The 6000-nt window shown below is 39.9% G+C and overlaps 1 protein-coding gene across 30 annotated transcripts in view; it reads right to left on the bottom strand.

The window, feature by feature from the left end:
- Dock9 (dedicator of cytokinesis 9) overlaps window positions 1-6000 on the bottom strand; it is a 333922-nt gene that overhangs the window by 114390 nt on the left and 213532 nt on the right. The window lies entirely within an intron of this gene.

Raw genomic sequence — 6000 nt, 5'->3', positions numbered from 1 at the left:
CAACCCAATTAAAAGATGGGCTAAAGATCTAAACAGAGAGTTCTCAAAGGAAGAAATAAAGATGGCTAAGAAACACCTCAAAAAGTGTTTAACATCATTAGTAATTAAGGAAATCCAAATTAAAACCATCCTAAGGTATCACCTTACCCCAATCAGACTGGCTAGGATCAAGAGAACGAATGATACCAAATGCTGGCAAGGGTGTGGAGAAAGGGAAATGCTCATTCACTGCTGGTGGGATTGCAAACTTGTGCAGCCTCTATGGAAAACAGTGTGGAGAACTCTTAAAAAACTGAGAATGAACCTACCATATGACCTGGTTATATCACTCCTTGGCATATACCTAAAGGACTCATCCTGTTGTAGAGGCACCTGTACAAATATGTTTGTTGCTGCTCTTTTCACAATAGGTAAGAGATGGAAGCAACCTAAGTGTCCCTCAACTGACGAGTAGTTAACAAAAATGTGGTATATTTACACAATGGAGTTCTATTCAGGAGTAAAGGAAAATGAAATAATGAAATTTGCAGGTAAATGGATGGATCTAGAAACTGTTACACTGTGAAGTAACAGACTCAGAAAAAGAAACCACATATGTTCTCCCTCATATGTGGATCATAGCACCAAATCCTTTTAAATTCCAGGTCTTTTTAATAAGATGATGTTATACAGCAGTCCCTTCTGCTTGAAATAACTACCATCATCACGACTCCAGCTGAGCCTGATCACTAAACATTGTCACAATTGGGCTTGTTGATGGTTGTGCTTATTCATTAAAGAAGGGCCAAGCAGGGTCATTGGACCCTCACTGCATTATCCAGCCACTCTTCCCAGCCAACTGTATGTAATTTGACCCTCATCACACATGGCCTCCTGGATTTGGGGAGGGTTAAAGTATACAATCAGCGGAAGGCTAGAAAGAGACAGCATGACCCATGCTGGTTAAAGGCTTTCCAGTGTGCATACCCTCAGGTCATACATACATCTCAGCAACCCCTCAGTTATCTCAGTAAGGAAGCTCAATAAATTCATTGGTTCCTCAGTAAAACTTTAATGAAACATTGGTTTGACACTAGAACCTTAAAAGGGAATAAGCATTGCTTAGCATCCCCAGAAAAAGAAGTCTCAGAACAGATGGAAAATTTATTTCTTAATGCTATTATGTCTCATAATTGTTTTAAAAAAACGAAAATGAGAATGTAAAAGATGTTAATAGGATATGGGAATGGAGGTATTTTCAAAAATAGAAAAAAATGAAAACGTCTAAGCAAGTGATAAAGGTCTGTTTAGGTTTGTTATGATATATAAAGGATAAGAAAAAAATAATATACATATAATCTTAAAATTTCTATGTTCTGAGACTTCTTTGATGAGAGAAAAATAATATACACATAATCATAAATTTTCTAAGGTCATAGTTTAGTTGACTAGTTTAAGGAACAAAATATATATCTAGCCAATGTTTATCTGGGACTATTTTTTTGCCCAAGCTTTTTCTACACTAACTTTACTGGATGTTTAACAGTCATACTTTGAGGCCTATACTAATCTGGTTAGAGGGACTTGACAATTTTTGCTCCTTGCCCTCCAAGGTCAACTAAGTTCCAGGGGACTATGGATCATCTCTCAAAATGTCCTATAGATATGGTGAGTCACCTGTCCTCTTGTTCAGGGAGGCCATGGAGATCCCACGAGATAGACCTGAACTAGTGTCCAGTCTACAAAGAGGAGGGTCAACTTAGAGGAAACATCTCATCCATGCTTCCAAGTGAAGCCAAACATGGTTGAGCAGGACCTTTGACTTATTTCCACATAGATGGAACTGGTCAAAGAAAGGAGCCAGGAGCTCCTCCCAAGTTGATGTGACCCCTGAGGAAGAGATCCTCAAATGACCTTAAGTGTAAAAATAAATTCATTTATTTGAGCCAACTGTATGGTCTTAAACACCCAAAAGGAAAGTATAATCAAAGAGTAAAGTCATCAGTATATTTCTTTAAGAGTTCAAGGGATTACACTTCCCAGACATTACGCTTAAGTCTATATAAAAAGTTATTTAGACAATTATTTCTCATTGATGATTTTGTCCCTAACAAGAAAGGGCTGCTCAGATGTAAGACTTCAAATCTTGGTCTCCAATGCTGTAGTGCCCACTGTAGCTAAGGGAAACAACCAGCTATTGTTTTAAAATGATGGACAAATTTGTTTTCTCCCCCTATCTAGAAACCTTTGAGAGGGAACTGACACTGATTCTAACTACTCCAACAGCTATCAAAATGCCTGAAAGCAAATCCTGAATCCATCACTCTCGAGTCCAGTCTTGGTAGACAAAAGAAAAATGAGGAGGAATCCAATAGAGGGATGCTTTTGGAAACCCTTGTCAAGAAACTCCAATGAACTCTCAAATGAATATTTAAAAATTGCCCTGTTCTGAATTTTTTCTAATTCGCTGTCTAGAACTTGTAATGCTAATTACTCTTGCCTTTACTTCTCCTTCACATCTATTCATGATTCAAGGACTTTCTTTTCCCCTTAGAGATAAGAGTTATGCAATTTGGGAGTCTTTTAGATAGACCCACTGAAGGGGTACTCCAATTGCCTCACCCTGCATCCCTGTTCAGCACGGAAGAAAGATGCCAGAGCGGTCTGTGTCCCTATTCCCTATTGGCAATTTGGGTAACCCCTTCAGAGGATGGTGTGATAAGAATAGGAGGCAGGAATTGGCCAGGCAGTTAGGGTAAAAAGAGCCCAAAGAAAAGTAGCCAATTTCTTGGCTAAAAGTCAAAATGTCTTTGGGCCTGTTAGCAATGTACTCTGTTCCAAAGGCCAAAAATGTCAAAAGTATTTGCAAACTTGTATCTAATCCTTAAAAGATTTTAGGTTTACCTCTTCAGAGGGGGGATGTTAGAGTAGCCAAAATCCCCATAAAAATATATAAATAAATCAAAGAAGAAAAAACAAAACAAAACAAAAAAACCCTAAAAACAAAACCTAAAAACTAAAATAAACAAAAAGGATCCTCCACCTCCCCAACAATGTGAAGAAGCAGGCTGCATTGCTACTTTCATACTGAGGATGACAGCCACTCCAGTACTGTTGCCTTTTTTGAGGCTATTAGTACACGTTCCCTATTTTGGGGTTTCGGGGCCTCAAACTGGCCCCTTGTAATATGCTCTTGGCAATAAAACCTTCCCACTGGACAGAGACATGAGGCATGGCAGGTAGAAAGCAACAGTTTCTCCTTGTGCTCTGAACCAGTGAAGGCCATGCATGTTGCTGGGCTGGAGGATTTCTGTTCAAGTCATTCTCTAACTAGTAAGCTTGTGAAGTCCCACTCTCCGGCCTTCAGGGTAGCTAGGCATATGAGAAGGACTGAGGCATTATCCCTGAGGGAAAACCTCAGCCAGGCGGAAGTAACTTCAGAGACAGGGCTTCAACCTCTGTCACATAGGAACAACATTATTTTGCCTAAACATGAAAGTAAATAGAAATTTCAAAAGTGATGGATGTTCTAGATACTATAAAGTAGAAAGAAATAAAATAAAATCCACCCTTCAGAGATAACTGTGATTAGTGTTTTAGTTAACCTAAGACCTAATACATAAAATACTCTCTTTAAAATAGAGGTATTTGAAATGGCTGGGAGGTGGCTCAATGGGTGAGAGCACTTGCTACAGAAGTATAAGGATCTGAGTTTGAATCTCCAGCACCACGTAAAAAATGTGTGCTTGTACATGCCTGTGGGGTGCAAACACAGAAGGATCATTGGGACTTGATGGGCACCAGTCTAGCCAAAAAATGGAAAGCTTCCAGAATAAGGCTGAGAGTGAGAGAGGTGTACACCCAACATCCTCCCTGGCCTGTTCCTGTGCTTACCTCCTCACATGTGTGCGCACACACACGCACACACACACACACACACACACTCACACACATACCTAAAAAGGTCATTTGATACAGGATTTCTTCCTTAGAAACAGCATGTTTACCTTTTCAATTTCATAAAGACCTACTCATGATGAAAAGACATGGAGTCCAGTGAGATGAGGTAATGTAATCTGGGGCCAGCAAGATGGCTCATCTGGTAAAGGCACTTGATACCAAAACTGAGTACCTGAGTTCAATCCCTGGGACCCACATGGTAGGAGAGAACCAAGTCCCCCAATATGTCATCTGATCTCTCAATGTACACATAAACCCACAAACCAAAATAAATAAATAATAAAAAATAAATGTAACAAAAAATGTAATCTATTTAACTAAACATGACTAATCTTTCAAAAAAACGAACCTGTTATAAAGATGACAAAAGTTGGAACTCAAGTGGAAAATAATAATACATGTAAAACAGCATGTGTAGTAATCTGCTACATAGTGTTAGCAAGAGGTTTTTTTTAAAGATAGAATTTGCTAAATCTAAGAGAAAGCAAGAGAGAGTAAGAGAGAGTGTGTGAGAGAGAGAGACAGAGAGACAGAGAGAAATACTCTGTGTCCAAATCAAGGTCCAAATAAGGATCACCTGCTCCATGGACTACGATCATATTCATTAGTAGATGTTAAAATTATGCTCAGGAAAATGCATAATACCTTCAGAAAATACTTGTTACAGTCAGGCCTCTAATCTCAGCACTCAGGAGGCTGAGGCAGAATGATCACAAGGTTGAGGTCAGCCTTGGCTATATAACGAGACCCTTCAGAAGAGGGGGGAGGAGAAGTTAGAGGAAGAGGAGAGACTCATTATTATTCAGAGAAATAATACACATCTAGCATAAACTAAAATCCATGTAAGGATAGACTTGGGTTCTGTCCCCAGCACTGGCGGGTAAAAGGTGGACGGTGGGGGGAGAACAAAAAAGAATGCTCCCCTTTCCATGAAAGGTAAAGTATTTCTCTGAATTTCCCCAAATTTACACAATGAACATGTTTCTGAAAGAACATCTATAATGTAAATAGAGTATTGACACTGCATTATCTAATGAGAACTATGAGGTTTTTTTTCATTCAGAGAAAAACTCTAAAATGAAATGAGTTTCCTAGTTCTGAAGGGAATTCATGTGGATGAAACTTTGAAACAGCATAGCAGTTGAAAGCACAGATCTCAGGCCACACTGACTTTTACTACTAGCTGTGTGACACTACATCATCATCTTTCTTTGCCTTACTCTGATCAAATGAAATGTATCCTCTTAAAAAAAATGGCTGAGTCCTGGCCCCTGGTGCTTATGAATGTGACCTTGTTTGGAAACAGGGTGTTTGCAGACACAAACAGTTACGATGAGGTCACTCTGGTTGATCCTCCTCTGGTATGCCTGGTAGGGAGATGGCCCCATGAGGACAGAGCCAGAGTCTGGACTGATGTTGCCACAAACCAAGGATGGTCTGGGGCCACTTGAAACCAGAAGAGGCAGGTGTGGTCCTGCCAACACTTTTTCTTCAGGCTTCTAGTCCTAAGCAACTTTCCATGTATTAAACAATCTGGTTTCCAGTACTTATGGAAGCCTAGGGAACCCAATTATCTCATTAACATAAGCAAAGCATTTAGAACAATGCCTAAATAAAGCAAGGATTATGACCGTTACTATCTTTCCTCACCCCACATTTGTCAATTAATCTTGTACTCAGAAGCCTGGGAATTGTTTATCTTCAATGACTACTCATCTTTTCCTCCTTCTACCCTGACACCCAATCAGAAAGCGAAGGCCCAGTACCTGGGCCTCTGATATGACTTAAAGCTGTCCCCTTTCTTTTGATTTCCTCTCAAAGGGGCTCCACTGCAACGTTTCCATGTCTTGACAGAGGTCCCTCCATGGTCCCTTCCTGTGTAAGCACATCTCCACTCTCAACACATTCCTCTCAAACCACCCAAAAGATCTGGTAGAGAATATGAATTAATCAGAGCCTGTACTTCCTTTCCTTGGACTGGAGGACACATTCTGCCCATACCCTCTCCTCATCCCGTCCCCATGATGTCTGAGTGACATAAGGTATATGACTTCTGCTTCT

The sequence above is a fragment of the Nannospalax galili genome, unplaced genomic scaffold, assembly GCF_000622305.1.
Source record: "Nannospalax galili isolate Female #2095 unplaced genomic scaffold, S.galili_v1.0 scaffold528, whole genome shotgun sequence".
NCBI classification, from domain to species: Eukaryota; Metazoa; Chordata; class Mammalia; order Rodentia; family Spalacidae; genus Nannospalax; species Nannospalax galili.
This window is presented reverse-complemented; position numbering and strand designations above follow the sequence as displayed.